The sequence below is a fragment of the Chiloscyllium plagiosum genome, unplaced genomic scaffold (assembly GCF_037043375.1).
Source record: "Chiloscyllium plagiosum isolate Xiang-an unplaced genomic scaffold, Cpla_swu_hap1 HiC_scaffold_3, whole genome shotgun sequence".
Classification (NCBI taxonomy): Eukaryota; Metazoa; Chordata; class Chondrichthyes; order Orectolobiformes; family Hemiscylliidae; genus Chiloscyllium; species Chiloscyllium plagiosum.
The window spans coordinates 165572047-165591794 of NW_028270141.1; the positions used below are offsets into that span (position 1 = coordinate 165572047).

The 19748-nt window shown below is 47.2% G+C and overlaps 1 pseudogene; it reads left to right on the forward strand.

Moving 5' to 3' along the window:
- The first annotated feature begins 19144 nt into the window (after positions 1-19144).
- Positions 19145-19322, forward strand: LOC148151803 (U2 spliceosomal RNA; annotated as a pseudogene).
- The last annotated feature ends 426 nt before the right edge of the window (positions 19323-19748 follow it).

Here is a 19748-nt window from a genome sequence, read left to right on the forward strand (position 1 = left end):
TCAGGTAGGGGATCGTCTGTGGTCTTTATTGTGGAAGGAGGTGACGTTGTAGTGACATTTATTTCGTCGGGGTGGGTTTCCCCTATCCATCCATCATCACTGTTCCCCCATTGACGGACAAGTACAAGTGATTGAAAAGGTTTCAAATGTCCTCTCTCACATTTTTTTGGAGGGGAATTTAGGGTCTGGCAAAAGCCATTACCCATCCCATGTAAACACACCTTTCCTATTCACAAATAAATTCAAACGCCTCTTCAAAATCTGTTCTCCTATGGTCATGTTCAGCATTCCATTCTGCTTTGGTTGAGGTAACACCAGAGTTCCTCTCACATTGAGCTACCAATCACTGCTTCCACAGCCAGGAACAATCGTCCCTCAAGGGTTAAAGTGGTGGCCAGCCTTCCACAAATTGAATAAAGAGCTGCCCCAGTTGTCACTGTTCTGTTGGCATTAGTTCTGTAGCTCAGAATCAATTGTGTTGAGCTTCAGCTGTGATGAGGTCTTCACCTGCCTTCTAACTTTCATATCCAAACAGGCCCGTGTCCTTGGTCATAATAATCACAAACTGTTTGAGCCTTTTAGACGTAATTCCAGGCTTGTCAGGTGCTACTTTAACCGTTACCTTCACATCAGCTCTCAGTACTTTTACTTGGTTGGTCATAGCATCTTGTTCGAGGTCGCGGATTTTCTGCTGGTCTTTGACCTGCTGTCTTGGCCCATTCAACTGTTTGCAGAATTGTCTTCTAAATGGTTTCACTCTCTGTCTCACTGGTCCTACCCTGTTACAATGTTCCCTGGCAATCTCATAGCCCTTCTTGTCATTAACTCATATGGAGTTAATGTAGTCATTCCGCTTCTTGTTGCTCCGAGTCTGCCCATCCTTTCCATGTCGTAGAGTCACAGAGTCCTCCAGCAGGAAGAAAGGCCGTTTGACCCAAACTGGCCCATGCCAACCAGAATGTCCGTCCACACTAACAGCATTTTCCTGTACTTGGCCCATATCCTTCTAAACCTTTCCTATCCATGTATTTGTTCAAATGCCTTTTAAATGTTGTTAATGTACCCACCTCAACAAGTTCCACTGGCAGCTCATTCCGCATGCTTACTACCCTCAGTATAAAAAGGTTGCCTCTCAGGTTCCCTTTTATATTTTCCCCTCTAACCTTAACTGATGCCCTCTGGTCCATGATTCCCCAACCCTGGGAAAATGACTGAGTACATTCACCCTAACCATGACTCCTGTGATCTTATGCACCTGTATAAGGACCCCCTCAATCTCCTCCGCTCTAAAGAAAAAGTCCTAGCTTGTCCAACCTCTGCCTATAATTCAGACCATTGGGTCCAGGAAACACCCTTGTAAATTGCTTCTGGTTTCTTTCCAGTTTAATGACATCCTTCCTATAATAAGGTGATCAAAACTGAACGCAGTACTCCAAGTGCAGCCTCACCAACTTCCTGTATAACTGCAACATAACTTCCCAACTTCTACTCTCAGTGCCCTGACTGATGAAGGCCAGTCTAACAAAAGTCTTCTTCGCTGCTTTGTCCACCGGTGACTCCACTTTCAGAGAACTGTGCACCTGAACTCCAAGGTCCCTCTGTTCCACTACCCTCCTTAAGGCCCTACCATTCACCATGAAATTTCTATCTTGATTTGACTTTTTAAAATGCAAACCTCACACTTATCTATATTAAACTCCATTTGCCATTTATCTCGGCTTACTTCCCCAGCTGATCAAGGTCGTGCTGCACTTTCTGATGACCTTCCTCACTGTACATGATACCAGTTAGTTTAGTAGGAGAAAGTGAGGACTGCAGATGCTGGAGATCAGAGCTGAAAAATGTGTTGCTGGAAAAGTGCAGCAGGTCAGGCAGCATCGAAGGAGCAGGAGAATCGACATTTCAGGCATAAGCCCTACTTCAGAATTCCTGAAGAATACTGGCAAATACCAATAATGCTAATGTCCCATTTATATCTGGCCGAGAGCCAGAAGGCGCGTCGGGTCAGGCTGAGATCCGAAAGGCTTGTGGGCTACCCTGCATACTGTCGTCCCAGGGAAGGGGACGGGCTGTCCCAGAGGTGGCCGGAAGGTGTGCCAGGATAGCCCACTGGCCGGATGGGTGGGTGAGAGGTGGGTGAGAGCCCAATGGTACGAAGGGGCAGGCTGAGATCCGGAAGGCTTGGGGGCTACCCTGCATGCTGTCGTCCCAGGGAAGGGGTCGGGCTGTCCTAGAGGTGGTCGAAAGGTGCTGCGGGTGGTTAGTGAAGCTGGAAAGTGGGTAGGCCGTCCTGACCGCTGTCACCCCGGGCGGGCTGTCCTAGAGGTGGTCAAAAGGTGTGTCAGGGCGGACTGAGAACTGGAAGGGGCATGGGATGGACGGAAGATGTGTAGGCGCGGGCTGCCTTAGAGTGGCCGGAAGGTGGGAGGGACAGGGGCTTGCTGGGTCTGTATTGTCTGCACTTTTGTATGTAACAGTATTGTCTCATGTAAAATGTCATTGTCACTGTCTTTTCATATGTGGAACTGGGATTTGAGGTTTGTCCTCATCTCCCTGTAAACTGGTTGAACGGTAGGGTTTGGGGCCTGGCTTTGCTGCTCTTCTCCCTTGTAAAATTGCTGTTGTATACAGCTGTAAATGTTAAGTTTTCCTTTTTGTGAACTGTTTGTAATGTTTTAATAAAATAATAAATAAATAAATAAATGGGACATTAGCATTATTGCTATTTGCCAGTATTCTGGGGACTTCTGGTTAAAAAAGAAGTATCATCAGGTGATTTAGAAACTCCTGAGTTCAGGGAACTGACTGTGGGTTGGCTGGTCACAGCCAGTGTGTTACTGTTGTCTTTGATAACTGATTCCTAAGCTGGCTGGTCACACAGACAGTGAATACTGTTATATTTTAGTTCACATTGGGGAACTTGTTTTTTTTGCCCATGTATTTTACTGGATGGTTGCAGCCTGTGTGTTACTCTTTTTGTTTTTTGAGCAAGGACGATGATGGTTTTTGTGGCAGGGCTTAGCCCTTGCACTATGGTTTGTAGTGTTTTCACCTTTTTGAGTGGTTAAGAAGTTGAAGAAAAGTTACTCCTGTTGCATTTGAAGTGAATGAGAAGTGATAATTTGTTTGAAACTTCTTTCAAAATGCCTGGGCCTCAGGCAGAAGTTCTAACAGTGTTTTGTTATTTCTGTTGGTAACAATGGACTGTCTAGTGAGCTAGAGATCGGGGGTGGAGTCAGGATGCGATCACATAAAGAATTGGTCCACCTCAGTGCTGTGAGCAAAACCATAATGCCAGAAGCAACCTCAAACCTGTGCAGGAAACTTGGATATCGTATTGAAATTAACAAAGGATTAACAGCTACAAGGGTTTACCAACAAAGATAATGACACACACTCAGGTAAGCGTGATACTTTATGAATCAAATCAAGACCTTTTTGACAGAGATCGTGTTTGGACTCAGCTCCTGTGAGTTAAAAAAAGCAAAACAAAACACATAAACAGGGGATACAGAAGGTCTTCTCAGTCGAGGGACTGACCTTGAGCTGTCTGGTCAGAGCCCATGCACTGTGCACATATAAATAAACGGTGACTTGATGATGGGAAACTTACCTCTGTATAATTATTCCAAAGACCATTTATTAGTCCTTCTTTGTTAGATAATACCAAATCTAAAGTAGCCAGTTCTCTGGTTGGCTCATTGACAAGTTGCTATGGGAAACAATCCCTTATACATTCAATGGGCCTTGCTTTGAGCCTTCCCTTGCCAAATTGAATAATCTAATCAATGTTCATGTTCAAATCACCTATAATTACTTTTGAGTCCTTCTCAATCCCTCATTATTGAAGAACATAGGAACATAAGAACCAGGAGCAGGAGTAGGCCACCTGGCCCTTCGAGCCTGCTACGCCATTCAATAAGACCACGACTGATCTTTACAGGCCTCAGCTCCACTTACCCACCCTCTCACCCTAACTCTTAATTCCTTTCCTGGTTTATACTATGCTAAACTTTGGCAGTATTGTTTTGGAGCCTGAAAATTACTCCTCGCAAGGGGTCTCTTCCCTTATCTTTTATTTCCACCCTAGACCCCAGTGCCAATATCATTTGTTACCACAGCCTTGATGCCATGCTTAAGCAATGAAACAACTCCACCTCCTGCTCGCTCTTGTCTCACCTTTCAGAATACTGAGTACCCTTGGACATTTAACTCCCAGTTCTGAACTTCCTGTAACCATGATTCAGTAATCCCCACCAGGTGTATCTGTATCTGTGTCATCAGCTCCTTGACTTTATTCCGAATACCGTGTGTGTTTAGGTCCAAGGTTTTTAAATCAATCCTACTTGTTTGTCTTTTTCTTTCAATATTTTCTTGTGCACCACGCTTTCCATACTCTCCATCCTTATTTATTCATTCATAATACTGAACCTCACCTCTGTCATTTACTCCAACTTGCAACTCACATTTTGATCTTTTATGAATCCTTCTCTCACCATAATCATTAGACTGACCCTGCCTGTTTGTCCTATTAGTCTTTACTGACTGCATACCTTATGACCTGTTGCATTGGATCCTAACCCTCTGCCTTAATGTATAAATCCATTCAAGTTGCACTAGTCACCATCCCCACCAGGATGTTGGTGCCCCTCCAGTTAAAATGCAACCTGTCTTTTTTGTACAGATCCCACTAACTTGGAAGAGAACCCAATCTACATATGGCCAAGCTCCCTGAACTCTCCATGCAGGACCTCATCATTCTTCCTTTCTATGTCATTGGTACAAGTGTGTACCATGACATCTAGCTGTTTACCAACCTTCTTCAGTATGTCCTGAGCATGCTTAGAGACATCCTTGACTCTGGCAACAGGGAGGCAACACATGTCTTGGTGTCTTGTTTGTGGCCATAGAAATGTCTATCTGTGTCTCTAACTATTGAGTCATTGACTACCACTATTTACCTGCACTTCAACCTCCCCTGCTGGTACTGTTCTATCTACTGCTGTTGTCATCCCCGATACGCAGTCCCCCTGAACAGTATCTAAAGTAGCTCACCTGTTTGAGATGGGGACAGCCACAGGGGCCTCCTGCATTGCTTTTCCCTTGTGACCATCCTGTATCTATCTGCCTCAGCCTTGGTTATGGCTACCTCCCTGAAACAGATGTCTATGACCCTCTCGGCCTCCTACCTGCTTCATCTGAGTGCCAGTTAATTTAAACAATCTGTTAAAAACTGTAGCTGAGACACACTTCCTCCAAATGTAACCATCTAGGACAGTTGAACTCTCCCAGAGTTATCAGATAGGAGAAAGTGAAGACTGCAGATGCTGGAGATCAGAGTTACTTTCTGACAGAGTTGCCAGATGTCACACGTAGAGCACCTGATGTCCTTTACCAATTTTTTCACCTGGTTATGATTTAATTAGGAGAAGTGTCTATGTAAATCTCCCTTATTGTTTTGGCTTTAGCTAATAAAGCAGTTATTTGACCTATTTTCTCACTAAGTCAGTTCTAAAAGGTCATCCCTTCACTTGGAGGCTGTGCCCTCAGGGCCTATGAATAACAACATTTTCCTTACGCTCACTCAGTCCAGGCCTCTTAATATTCTATAGATTTCAATGAGATCTTCCCCCTCTTCCTTCTAAACAGCATTGATTATGGACCCAGAGTCCTCAATCACTGCACATGTGACATCTTCCCGTGTGCCAGTTGTGTCTCCAACCAGGGAGAGTATGCCCCCGATACTCATTGATTCCAATTTTGCTCAGGCTCCTTCATGCCATTCCTAATCAAATGCGACCCTGCTATCAAGGCCGTCACTTGCCCCTCCCCTCTGGGTTTCAGCTCTTTTGACCATGTTTGAACCAAGGCTGTAATGAGGTCAGGAGCTAATTGGCCCTGGCACAACCCAAACCAAGCATCAGTGAGTAGGTTAATGCTGCTTGCACGTGCTGCTTGATATCAATGCTGATGGCAATTTTCATTACTTTGCTGAAGATCGAGAGTAAACTGATGGGGCGGTAGCTGGCCAAGTTGTCTTTGTCCTGCTTTTTGTGTGCAGATAAATGCATCTTTACTGTATGATCTAGTGCTTCCAGGTGTGACTTTACCACGGCAGCAAGACATCCCTGCTCTATACTTGAACCCTTTCGCTATGAATGCCAACTTATCTTTCTCCTTCTTTACTGCCTGCATGCTTATCTTCAGCAACTGGTGCACAAAGACACAGACATCTCATTGTACATTCCCTTCTCTCAATTTATAGCCATTCAGATAATAATGTACCTTCCTGCTTTTGCTACGGAAGTGGAGAACCTCACATTTATCGACATTATCCATGTGTCCATGTACACAGATCTTTGAAAGTTGCCACCCAGGTAAATAGTGCGGTGAAGAAGGCATATGGCGTACTGGCTTTTATTGGTAGAGGAATTGAGTTCCGGAGTACTGAGGTCATGTTGCAGTTGTATAAGACTCTGGTGCGGCCGCATCTGGAGTATTGTGTGCAGTTTTGGTCGCCATACTATAGGAAGGATGTGGAGGCACTGGAACGGGTGCAGAGGAGGTTTACCAGGATGTTGCCTGGTATGGTAGAAAGATCGTATGAGGAAAGGCTGAGGCACTTGGGGTTGTTTTCATTGGAGAAAAGAAGGTTTAGGGGTGACTTGATAGAGGTGTACAAGATGATTAGGGGTTTAGATAGGGTCGACAGTGAGAATCTTTTTCACGTATGGAGTCAGCTATTACAAGGGGGCATAGCTTTAAACTTAGGGGGGGGTAGGTATAGGACAGATGTTAGATTAGATTAGATTTTAGATTAGATTAGATTACATTAGATTACAGTGTGGAAACAGGCCCTTCGGCCCAACAAGTCCACACCGACCCGCCGAAGCGAAACCCACCCATACCCCTACATTTACCCCTTGCCTAACACTACGGGCAATTTAGTATGGCCAATTCACCTAACCTGCACATCTTTGGACTGTGGGAGGAAACCGGAGCACCCGGAGGAAACCCACGCAGACACGGGGAGAACGTGCAAACTCCACACAGTCAGTTGCCTGAGTCGGGAATTGAACCCGGGTCTCTGGCGCTGCGAGGCAGCAGTGCTAACCACTGTGCCACCGTGCCGCCCACATTAGGGGGCGAGTCGTGAGTTCATGGAATGCCCTGCCAGTAGCAGTGGTGGACTCTCCCTCATTATGGGCATTTAAGCGGGCATTGGATAGGCATATGGAGGATAGTGGGCTAGTGTAGGTTAGGTGGGCTTGGATCGGCGCAACATCGAGGGCCAAAGGGCCTGTACTGCGCTGTATTCTTCTATGTTCTATGTTCTATATATACTTCATCTGGCATGTATTTGCCCACTCATTCAGCCTATCCAAATCACACTGCATTTGAATGCGTTCCCAATCAAGTTCGTTCTTTCTATACAGTGAAACTCAAGGAAAGGCAGCTGTATGTCCAACTCAGAATTGATTAGGAAATAAATTTCAATGAAATGAGAAATTGAGAAGGGAACAAAAGTACATTTTACTGTAATTTTTTAGCTTTGGTTGAGTGGTTAAGAAATTTAAGAAAAATTATTCCTGTTGCATTTGAAGTGAATGAGAAGTGATAATTTGTTTGAAACTTCTTTCAAAATGCCTGGGCATCAGGCAGAAGTTCTAACAGTGTTTTGTTATTTCTGTTGATAACAATGGACTGTCTAGTGAGCTCGAGATCGGGGGTGGAGTCAGGATGCGATCACATAAAGAATTGGTCCACCTCAGTGCTCTCACAAGTGAGCAAACCATAATGCCAGAAGCAACCTCAAACCTGTGCAGGAAACTTGGATATCGTATTGAAATTAACAAAGGATTAACAGCTACAAGGGTTTACCAACAAAGATAATGACACACACTCAGGTAAGCGTGATACTTGATGAATCAAATCAAGACCTTTTTGACAGAGTTTAGGAGCTACACAGCTTTGCATTGGAGTTTCTGTAATTTGAATTTGTTGATTATATTGACCTAGCATTTCTGGTGATGCTACTGGGCGGAACGGTAGCACAGTGGTTAGCACTGCTTCCTCACAGTGCGGGAGACACAGGTTCAATTCCCGCCTCAGGTGACTAACTGTGTGGAGTTTGCACATTCTCCCCGTGTCTGGGTGCTCTGGTTTCCTCCCACAGTCCAAAATGTGCAGGTCAGGTGAATTGGCCATGCTAAATTGCCTGTAGTGTTAGGTGCAGGGGTAAATGTAGGGGAATGGGTCTGGGTGGGTGCGCTTCGGCGGTTCGGTGTGGACTTGTTGGGCCGAAGGGCCTGTTTCCAAACTGTAAGTAATCTAATTAACATGGAACCATTCATTCGAATAGCTTACTGTTAGCACTCCAATCAACTTCAGGATCCAGATCTGCTCCTGGAAGGATGTGCATTGCAATTGACAGACAGTGGAAAAGATAATTGGTGATCTGTCTGGTTTCACTTGAACTGGCCAACACACTCTGCTGGTTTGGTGGAGGGAGGGTGCGAATGGTGCAGGTGAGGGCAGACTCCCCCAGTGGAGACTGGTTAGTAATGCACTTGAAGGAGTTCCAACCAAGTTTGTTCATTATATTCCCAAATCTCATTCAGGATTTCCTGATGATGCTGTATCTGTGTTTAGAATTTTGACCTTTCATAGCTAATTTGGTCAGTTACCCTTGTGAGAGAATGGAACTGAAGGTGTTGTTTTTCATTTTTAGTAGTTCAGTATCTGCTGAGTTTGTCAACAAAGATTCATTTGTTACTTTCCTATTCACCACTGCATTGTGCAAAGCCTTTTCATCAATTAAATCGCTTTGAAATATCCTGTTATGATGCTCAAAATGCATAAAGTTAATTTTCACACAACAAAGTTGTCAGCTGGAATATCTGCACAGTGCTCTGGAGTGATACTTGACCAGGTGACTGTTTTGCCAACTAAGTCACAGAGAGTCTGCAGTTTGGAGCTTTATTAATGTAAGTCAAATTAATTTTGATTTGTTAATGGTTGTATGTTTAAACCAAAACATAGGAGCAAATTGCTGCAGATGCTGGAATCAAAAAATATTCTGATGAAGAGTCACCTCGACTCAAACGTTAGCTTTGAGAGTGTGGTGCTGGAAAGGCACAGCAGGTCAGTCAGCATCAGAGGAGCAGGAGGATCAATGTTTCAGGCAAAAGTGTTGCGTGAGGAATGTTACCTTGCTGTCTGTCCACGGATATCACCTTGATTGACGTTCGAATATTAAGTAACGGATCATGTCCCAGCTGGATAGCTGAAACCAGATGTCTTGCTTGTTGGCTTCTTCAGCTCATGTTTCACCATTTTGATACTTTTCGGGTGGCTGGCTGCTGGTGCCTCAGTTGTAGATTTCACTTTTGAACGTGACTTGTGTAGTTACTAGTTCCTGATGAAGAGCTCATGCTCGGAGCATCGATTCCCCTGCTCCTTGGATGCTGCCTGACCTGCTGTGCTTTTACGACATAGAACATAGAAGATTACAGCGCAGTTGAGGCCCTTCAGCCCTTGATGTTGCGCCAACCTGTCGAACCAATCTGAAGCCCTTCTAAACGACACTATTCTATTTTCGCCCATATGACTATCCAATGACCGTTTAAATGCCCTTAAAGTTGGCGACTCAACTACTGTTGCAGGCAGTGCGTTCCATGCGCCTACTATTCTGAGTGAAGAAACTACCTCTGACATCTGTCCTATACCTATCACCCCTCAATATAAAGCTAAGTCCCCTCAGGCCAGCCATCACCGTCCAAGGAAAAAGGCTATCACTGTCCACCCTGTCTAACCCTTTGATTATCTTATATATCTCAATTAAGTTGCCTCTCAAACTTCTTCTCGCTTAATATATTCTTTTTTAATGCTGCAGTTTCTGCACACAGCTTCTTTCCAGCAGCAATTTGCTGCTGCCTGACATGTGTTTCCACAGCAGTGGCAGTTTTGTGTCTGCGTTGGTGCTTGTCCCTGGGCCACCATTTTGTGAACTCTCAGCCACCATTTTGTGAGGTGTTGACCTTCCTTGGCTGCGAGTTCCATCACGGTTGCCATTCCCAGCACTTTCATTTAAGTGTAGTCACCTTTGCGTCAGTAATCTCTTCTGGATCGCTTCACATCTTACGGCAGGCTGCTACAAAAGGTAGAGTCTCGTGGGATCTGAGGTGAGTCGGCTAGCTGGATACAAAACCGACTCGGGGCGCATTTTTCGGAAAGGAGATCAGTAACTAGTGGCGTCCCGCAGGGCTCAGTGCTAGGACCTTTGTTGTTTGTGACGTGTAAATAAATGATCTGTACAAAGAGCTGTACAAAACTCCAGTTAGGCTACAATTGGGATATCGCGCGCAATGCTGTTCGGCACACTACCAGAAGGACGTGGATGCTTTGGAGAGGGTGCAGAGAAGGTTTACCAGCACGTTGCCTGCCCTGGAGCGCTTCTGCTGTGAGGAGAGATTGAATAAACTTGGATTGTCGTCACTGCAAAGACGGAAGCTGAGGGGCGACCTGATAGTGGTCGACAGCATACTGAGAGGCATCGAAAGGGTGGGGTGGCGAGTCAGTGGGTACAGGTTCACGGTGAGAGGGGGAAAGTGAGAAGGGAAAAGTGCGGGGAAAGGTTTTCACACAGAGGATGGTGGGTGCCTGGAACGCGTTGCCAGTCGAAGCGCTGGAAGCAGGCACATTAGGAACGTGGGTTGGTACATTAGGAACTTGCAGCGTGGGTTGGTACCTGGGACTTCGATGTTGTGGCTATTACGGAGACATGGGTAGAACAGGGACAGGATTGGCTGTTGCAGGTTCCAGGGTTTAAATGTTTTAGTAGGGTCAGAGGTGGGGGTAAAAGAGGGGGAGGTGTGGCATTGCTTGTCAAAGATAGTATTACAGCTGTGGAAAGGACGATGGATGAAGACTCGCCGTCTGAGGTAGTTTGGGCTGAGGTTAGGAATAGGAAAGGTGAGCTCACCCTGTTAGTAATTTTTTACAGGCCTCCTAATAGTCCTAGAAACGTAGAAGAAAGGATTGCGAGGATGATTCAAGAGAAGAGTGAAAGTAATAGGGTGGTTGTTATGGGGGACTTTAACTTTCCTGATATTGATTGGGAAAGCTATAGCTCAAGTTCGTTAGATGGGTCAGTGTTTGTCCAATGTGTGCAGGAGGGTTTCCTGACACAATATGTAGATAGGCCAACAAGAGGTGAGGCCATACTGGATTTGGTTCTGGGTAACGAACCAGGCCAGGTGTTAGAATTAGAGGTAGGTGAGCACTTTGGGGACAGTGACCACAATTCGGTGACTTTTACTCTCGCGATGGAGAGGGATAAGTGTGCACTACAGGGCAAGAGTTATAGCTGGGGGCAGGGAAATTATGATGCGGTGAGGCATGACTTAGGATGTGTGGCTTGGAAAAGTAAGCTTCAAGACAAGGGCGTAACTGATATGTGGAGCTTGTTCAAGGAGCAACTATTGAGTGTCCTTGATAAGTATGTACCCGTCAGGCAGGGAGGAAAGGGTCGTGTGAGGGAGCCGTGGTTTAATAAGGAATTGGAATCCCTTGTTAAATGGAAGAGGGCGGCCTATGTAAAGATGAGGCGTGAAGGTTCAATTGGGGCGATTGAGAGTTATACGGTAGCCAGGAAGGACCTGAAGAGAGAGCTAAGAGCAGCAAGGAGGGGACATGAAAGGGCCTTAGTTGGTAGGATTAGGGAAAACCCTAAGGCTTTCTATAGGTATGTCAGGAATAAAAGAATGACTAGGGTAGGAATAGGTCCAGTCAAGGATAGTAGTGGGAAGTTGCGTGTGGAGGCTGAAGAGATTGGGGAGACATTGAATGAATACTTTTCGTCAGTATTCAATCAGGAACAGGACATTGTTGTCAATGTGAGTACTGAGTCACAATTAAGTAGAATGGATGGCTTTGAGGTATGTAGAGAAGAGGTGTTGGAAATTCTGGAAAGGGTGAAAATAGATAAGTCCCCTGGGCCTGATGGCATTTATCCTAGGATTCTCCGGGAAGCAAGGGAGGAGATTGCAGAGCCATTGGCCTTGATTTTTATGTCCTCGTTGTCTACAGGAGTAGTGCCAGAAGATTGGAGGCTAGCAAATGTGGTTCCCTTGTTCAAGAAGGGGAGTAGGGATAACCCTAGTAACTATTGGCTGGTGAGTCTCACTTCTGTTGTGGGCAAAATCTTAGAGAGAATTCTAAGGGATAGGATTTATGAACATCTGGATAGGAATAATGTGATCAAGGATAGTCAGCATGGTTTTGTGAAGGGCAGGTCGTGCCTCACAAACCTTATTGAATTCTTTGAGAAGGTGACTAAGGAGGTGAACGAGGGGAAAGCGGTAGATGGGGTGTATATGGATTTTAGTAAGGCGTTTGATAAGATTCCTCATGGTGGACTACTGCAAAAAACACGGAGGTATGGCATTGAGGGTGAGTTGGAGGTTTGGATTAGGAGTTGGCTGGCTGGAAGAAGACAGAGGGTAGTAGTTGATGGCAAAGGTTCATCTTGGAGTGCCGTCACTAGCGGTGTTCCGCAAGGATCTGTTTTGGGACCATTGCTGTTTGTCATTTTTATAAATGACCTGGAGGAGGGGTTAGAAGGTTGGGTGAGCAAGTTTGCGGATGATACGAAAGTCGGAGGAGTTGTAGACAGTGAGGAAGGATGTGGCAGGTTACAGCGGGATATAGATAAGCTGCAGAACTGGGCAGAAAGGTGGCAAATGGCGTTCAATGTAGCTAAGTGTGAGGTGATTCACTTTGGTAAGAGTAATAAAAAGATGGGGTACTGGGCTAATGGACGGATACTTGGTAGTGTGGATGAGCAGAGGGATCTTGGTGTCCATGTACACAGATCTTTGAAAGTTGCCACCCAGGTAAATAGTGCGGTGAAGAAGGCATATGGCGTACTGGCTTTTATTGGTAGAGGAATTGAGTTCCGGAGTACTGAGGTCATGTTGCAGTTGTATAAGACTCTGGTGCGTCCGCATCTGGAATATTGTGTGCAGTTTTGGTCGCCATACTATAGGAAGGATGTGGAGGCACTGGAACGGGTGCAGAGGAGGTTTACCAGGATGTTGCCTGGTATGGTAGAAAGATCATATGAGGAAAGGCTGAGGCACTTGGGGTTGTTTTCATTGGAGAAAAGAAGGTTTAGGGGTGACTTGATAGAGGTGTACAAGATGATTAGGGGTTTAGATAGGGTCGACAGTGAGAATCTTTTTCCAAGGGGGCATAGCTTTAAATTAAGGGGGGGTAGGTATAGGACAGATGTTAGGGGTAGGTTCTTTACTCAGCGAGTCGTGAGTTCATGGAATGCCCTGCCAGTAGCAGTGGTGGACTCTCCCTCATTATGGGCATTTAAGCAGGCATTGGATAGGCATATGGAGGATAGTGGGCTAGTGTAGGTTAGGTGGGCTTGGATCGGCGCAACATCGAGGGCCGAAGGGCCTGTACTGCGCTGTATTCTTCTATGTTCTATGTTTAAGGCTCACCTTGTTAGACACGTGAACGGGAGGCGGAACGGCGGGACTGAAACCACGTCTGGGCAACAAGTAGCACGTCCAAACAAGGAGTAGGAATCGGCACAGGCTCGCTGGGCCCTGTGTTATCGACCCGACGTGCCAAAGTCTCCGGCCACGTGTATAACTTTGGTGAATTTCTGCAAATACCTTGTAGACGGGGCTGTGACAGGGACCTTATTGGGGTGTCGACGATAATGAGGGCCACGGCGGGCATTTTTGCTGAGTTTGCAGATGGCACAAAGATAGCGAGAGGGACAGGTAGTTTTGAGGAAACGGGCAGGCTGCAGAAGGGCGTGGAGATGAAGGGCGAGTGGGGAAAGAAGTGACCAAGTGTGCGGTTTTGCACTTTGGTAGCAAGAACAATCGGGTAGACGATTTTCTGAACGAGGGAAAGGCTTTGCAAATCTGAAGCGCTGAGGGTCTTGGGAGTCTTAGTTCCAGGTTGTTTCATGATTAACATGCAGGTTCATCCGATGGTTCGGAAGGCAAATGCAGTGTCGGCATTCATTTCAAGCGGGCGAGAAAAAAGGAGCAGAGACGTGCTGCTGAGGCTGCATCAGACTCTGGTCTGACCACAGGTGGAATATCGGGAGCAGTTTTGTGCCCTGTACCAAAGGAAGGGATGCGCTGGTGTTGGAGGGAGTCTAGAGAAGGTTTACAAGCGTGTTCCCCCTGGGGCTGAAGGGTTTGTCACACGAGGTCTCTGGGTCTATACCCGATGGTGTTTCGAAAGGTAAGGCGGGATCTGACTGAACCTTACAGGCTACTGGGAGGCCTGGTCAGAGTGGATGTGAAGAAGATTAGATTAGATTACATTACATTACAGTGTGGAAACAGGCCCTTCGACCCAACAAGTCCACACCGACCCGCCGAAGCGCAACCCACCCATACCCCTACATTTGCCCCTTACCTAACACTACGGGCAATTTAGCATGGCCAATTCACCTGACCTGCACATCTTTGGACTGTGGGAGGAAACCGGAGCACCCGGAGGAAACCCACGCAGGCACGGGGAGAACGTGCAAACTCCACACAGTCAGTCGCCTGAGGCGGGAATTGAACCCGATGATCCCACTAGTAGGCGAGACGAGGACCTGGAAGTACAGCCTCAGGGTGAAGGGTCGTCCCTTCAGGCTGAGATGAGGTTGCATTTAAGACAGAGATAGAGAGGTTCTTGATTATAAGGGGATCAAGGGTTGTGGGGAGAGGGCAGGAGAATCGGGGTTGAGAAACCTGTGAGCCACGACCGAATGGCGGAGCGTGGGCCGAATGGCCCGATTCTGCTCCTACGTCTTATGGGCCGTCAGACCTTCCGTGGTCTTGCGGTCATGACAGAAAGCAGTTGTTTCCCAGAGGGTGGCGGCGGTCTGGAATGCACTGCTTGGGAGGGTAGCGAGGCGGGGAACCTCAAAACCTTGAAAAACTACTTGGATGAGCACTGGAAATGTCATAACCTTTCCTGGCTACGGACCAAGTGCTGGAAAGTGGGACTAGAGCAGACTTAGAGTAGCTTTGTCAGTGCGGACTCGGAGGGCCAAAGGGCCTCTTCTGTACTGTGTGACTGTGTGGGGAAGCTTTCTGATTCCCATCTGTTGATTGAGGCCGCCCCATTGATGCTTCCTGATGCGGAGCAGCCGGATGGATCCAAGTGCGCATTGAAGGTGAGAGGGTGGCAGAGAGCTTCGGAGCCTCCGTCCGTTTGGTTCAGGTTTCGTCTCGTCCTGATGCAAGCATCGATGTACGTGCTCAGTGGCTACCAATAGAGTGAAGGTGCAGTTGATCACTGACTCCACGCGTGGTGCTGCAGGTTGTAATGTCTAGACGAAAACAGAACTCGCTGCACCCTTCGGGAGAAGGGTCACTGGACTCGAAAAAGCGTTAATTCTGCTTTTTCCCCACAGATGCTGAGGTTTTGCTTACTGGGTGTTTTGCTTTATTTTGCATTTTAGACCTTGCTTTTTGATTGCACAGCCACTATCAAACCATTAGCTTGCTGTTAGCGCTGCAATTAGCACTCTTGAATCTTGATTTGCAATTCTAAGGAAGCAGACCGAATTGGAATGTTTGGAGCCGAACCAATAAAGGCTGATTTGCTGTAAATTGATCTTCACATCCCCGCCCCGTCGTGCTATTCATTTGCACGAGGTGGGTTGGGGGATGGGAGTTCACACTTTCCAAGACAAGATGGATTAGTCTGTAAGAGGTACTGTTCGTAAAGGTGAGCGAGCCGAGATTTCCTGACAGTGAGATTTTTCGGTCAGAATTCGAACCTGCTCCAATCATTTGCCTTGTGGGGAGGCAGGGATTTTTCACATTGGTAACAGCTGAGATTTTTAGAACGTCGAACAGAGCAGCGCAACAACAGGCCCTTCGGCAACTGTGAGAAACAAAACTCACTCACAATTCAGCCTGAGACAAAGCCTTGGAAACAAGAACATTTAATTCTTTACGGCCTTGCAAGAACAGGCGTTTTGCTCAAGCAATCAGGCTAGCAAAAGCGCGCGAAAACAAAACATGTAAGCATTCTTATTCAGTTTGCAAGTTGCGGAATCACGCCTCCCTTTTCCCATCCTATCATAAGCCGATTACCTCACTCGTTTTTCTCTAATTTTCCTTATCTGACTACCCTGCTGTCCTTGTCCTTGTCTGTTACAGCCTGTCTGCTATTTTATCCAGTTCCCCTTATCATACTATAAGCTTATTGTGAAATGCCCCTACTGCTACTTTTGTGGTCAGCTACAACACTTTAAAGTTATTTCTTAGTTTACAACTATTTCTTAAACAAAAACCTCTATATTCGTTAAAATCTTAGCCTTAGGTATGCTGCAAGAATCCCGCGACCGTTTGTGTAATGTTCCCCTTCCCCTCCCCCCACAACACCCCGTCACCCATCTGCAAAAACAACATCTCTAACTGCATTTCTAATCTCCCACAAACTGTCAGGGACATTTAAGCTACTGCTCGGCGAGCACACGCTGGACGGCAGTAAATTGAGGGGTGTGTAGGTTAGGTTGATCTTAGATTAAGAAAACTGCTCGGCACGACATCGTGGGCCGAAGGGCCTGTACTGTGCAATGTTCTAACTGCAGGCACATCCACACACATCAAAGACATGGAGGGCTCGGCTGAATCTATTGCTTTCTTCTCTACGTGTCACGTTTCATCGAGGTAGCGTCCTAGGCCCAAGCATCTTCAGCGAGTGGTGAGAATATGCAGTGCACTGCCTGAGAGAGAGGGTGCTGGAGGCAGATTCAATGGTGACTTTGGTCGGAGGGTCGGATACTTATCTGAAGAGAGAATATTTGCTGCAGGGCGAGTGGGACTGGGGAAGTTGCTCGTGCAGAGAGCTGATGCAGACATGACAGGCTGAATGTATCATTCAATGCGTGCAGTTCTGCAGTTGGTTACCGCCTCCTCAAAAACGCTGTGCTGGTCACGTGAGAAGTCACGTAAGCTTAGCCCTGACCCACTTGATTGGTGAGATACTGACGATCTCTACATGACCATGAGACAGTGGTTCACTGACAGGGGAAAAAAAGCAACTGCTGTAAACGGACCTGCTGCTCTCGTTAGAAATCCTGGGAGGACTACGGCGACAGGGAAACTGTCAGCAGTGATCTACAAGTCTTTGAACAGAATCAAGCTGATTGAAAACATGGAGGACAAATGGGACTTGAGGCAGTCCGCGGTATTGTAGTTATCGCTTCTCGGCCTTTTGGCTAAGATCAAGTGTCTGTTCTTATCAGGACAGGGGTCGAGTTGCGAGTCATCAGAGCTAGTGGAGATCATCGCTGGATCGTGATTGGATGTTGGAGGATCGTTTGGTTGTGCTGACCTGCTATTGGTGGATCTTCATGCTGGCTTCGGCCTAACGCCAATTCAGGGACCAGCCAACCTCCGAGCTATGGCCTCAACAGCTGCGCGCAGCCCTGGGCAGGGGGTTCGAAACACCGTCCGGGTGTCTGTCAAGCAGGTGGAGGGCCGTACACCGATGGATCGCATCCTGTTTATTAAGAAGGTATTGCTAGGATGCTGTGGGTTCGCTGCAGCAGACGTGTACTGCCTGCAGGATTTCCCTGGGGCAGGCTACTTTGATGTGACCTTCAGGAGTGTGAAGCAGTGCGAACAGCTCCTGAAGGTCTTCAAGGAGAAGGAAGGGGAGCCGCTGTTCTCCATCTTGTCGGCAACCCCATTGTGTGTGCTTCCTGCACAGAGGAGTCGGGTTGTTACAATCCATATGTACAACCCCTATGTTCCAGCGGCTGATGTCCTGACCTTCCTGGGAAGGTACGTCCAAGTTGAGGGAGAAGCCACCGACGTGATCGACCCCTTTGGGATTTGGACCAGTAAGCGGCAGGTCAGAGTGACTCTGAGAGTCGATGGCAATGGGAACATTCTTCACCCACCCTCGAGCTTCGCAATTGGAGGGAACAGAGGCTACCTGACATATGCAGGGCAGCCAAAAGTGTGCCGAGCTTGCGGGAAGTCGGGACATGTGCTGGCGGATTGCAAAGTGACCATCTGCAGGAACTGCAAACAGGAGGGTCACCTGACTAAGGACTGTCAGGAAGAAAGGAGCTGCAACCTGTGCGGAGAGGCGGGCCACGTGTACAAGACCTGCCCAAGACGGGGGGGCCCCACTTACGCACAGATGGCTGGAGGTGGCAAGGCGAGCCGTGGACCCCCAAAGACCAGTAACGTCCACCTAGACAGCAGGGAAACAGAGTCTGGTGGCACCCAGAAAGAAGAACAGGCTGGAGTGGAGGAGGGGGCAGCCAGTGGAGAGACACAGCAGCTAATCCTAGCTCTCGCTGGGCAGATGGAAGCAATGGAGGAGGAGGAGGAGGTAATCGAGCAGGCAGAGGAGTGGATACCGGTTATAAACAGGAAGAGAAAATCCGGTCACGCCCACAAAGCCTCCCAGCAAAGGGGGAAAAGACAGCTGCACGAGGGAGGGACGGCCAGCTCTTCGGATGGGGAAGACGGGCACAAAGAACATCATCACCACCAGAAGAAGAGACAGAGTGCCGTAGATAAAGAGGAGGGCATTTCCTCCCAGCCAGGAAACAACGGACCCCCTGAAGTCCACCCTCCACCCAGTGAGAACCAGGGGGTACCCACTGTCCCACAACTACAGGTAACTGAGAGCTGCGATCCTCTGACAGTCCCATTGTCAGACACAGAACTGGACGGTGCGGACCCTTGCCTTGGCTCAATGACACCAGAGCAGGTAAATGACCCCAGTGAGGGCCTGGATAGCTACCTCAGCCCAGCGAAGGTCCAGCAGTTTGTGCACACCATGGGGATGCAGACAGCTACCCCAGAGACAGGACAGTCAAATGGACAATGGTAACCCCATAAACTGGGGGTTAAAGACGTTTTTCCTTTGCTCTCATATAACAGGGCACCCACTCAGTAGGTGGGTTCCGCTGAAGCCACAGCTAAATAATAAGAGACTGGATGGTTAATGAAGGGAACTGTAAATAGGATAACTGTAAATTTGAGTAATTCAATCTGTTCTTTACGACATGGAATGTATATATTTATGAACGATATGACAAATTGTACAAGTACCAAAGATTTATTTATATGAATAAAGTATATTTTGAAATAAAAAAAAAAAAATCTGTTCTTATCAGTTTAATATCTGATACGTCCCTTATCTGGGGACCATATATTAAATTGATTTTTGGAGCAGGGAGATGGAATAGGGGCTTGCTCCGTCCACTCCACGCATCGACCTGGTATTGCAGTACCTCCGGGAACGGTGCACCCCTCATCTATAAATCTAAAAACAGCTTCATGTTTATAACTCAGGCTTTCGGTGCTTTGTGTCTGCTGGATGGGTTTGAGTACCAAGTGCTTCATTTCTCACACCTCACATCCAACCGGGCGTGAGTCGATTCAAACTCGTCTGTTCTAAGGTGGCTGCTCAGCTCCCGCTCCCTATCCTTCTCTCGCCATCTCTGTCTCTTGCGCACCTTGACACTTGCTCTCAATGTCATCCCCTCGGACCCCTGCTGCGTGCTGCACCTTCCCGCCAACGCCGGGCCCCGATCACACCACATGGTGTCAGAATTTGGGAGTCGCAGCAACCGTAGCTGCCCACCAGCTTTTCATACTCGCGAGCGACATTTCAGAAAAACAAGAGAAGGTCAACTGTGCTACGTTGCTGCATGCTGCTGGGGATGAAGCTATCTCGGG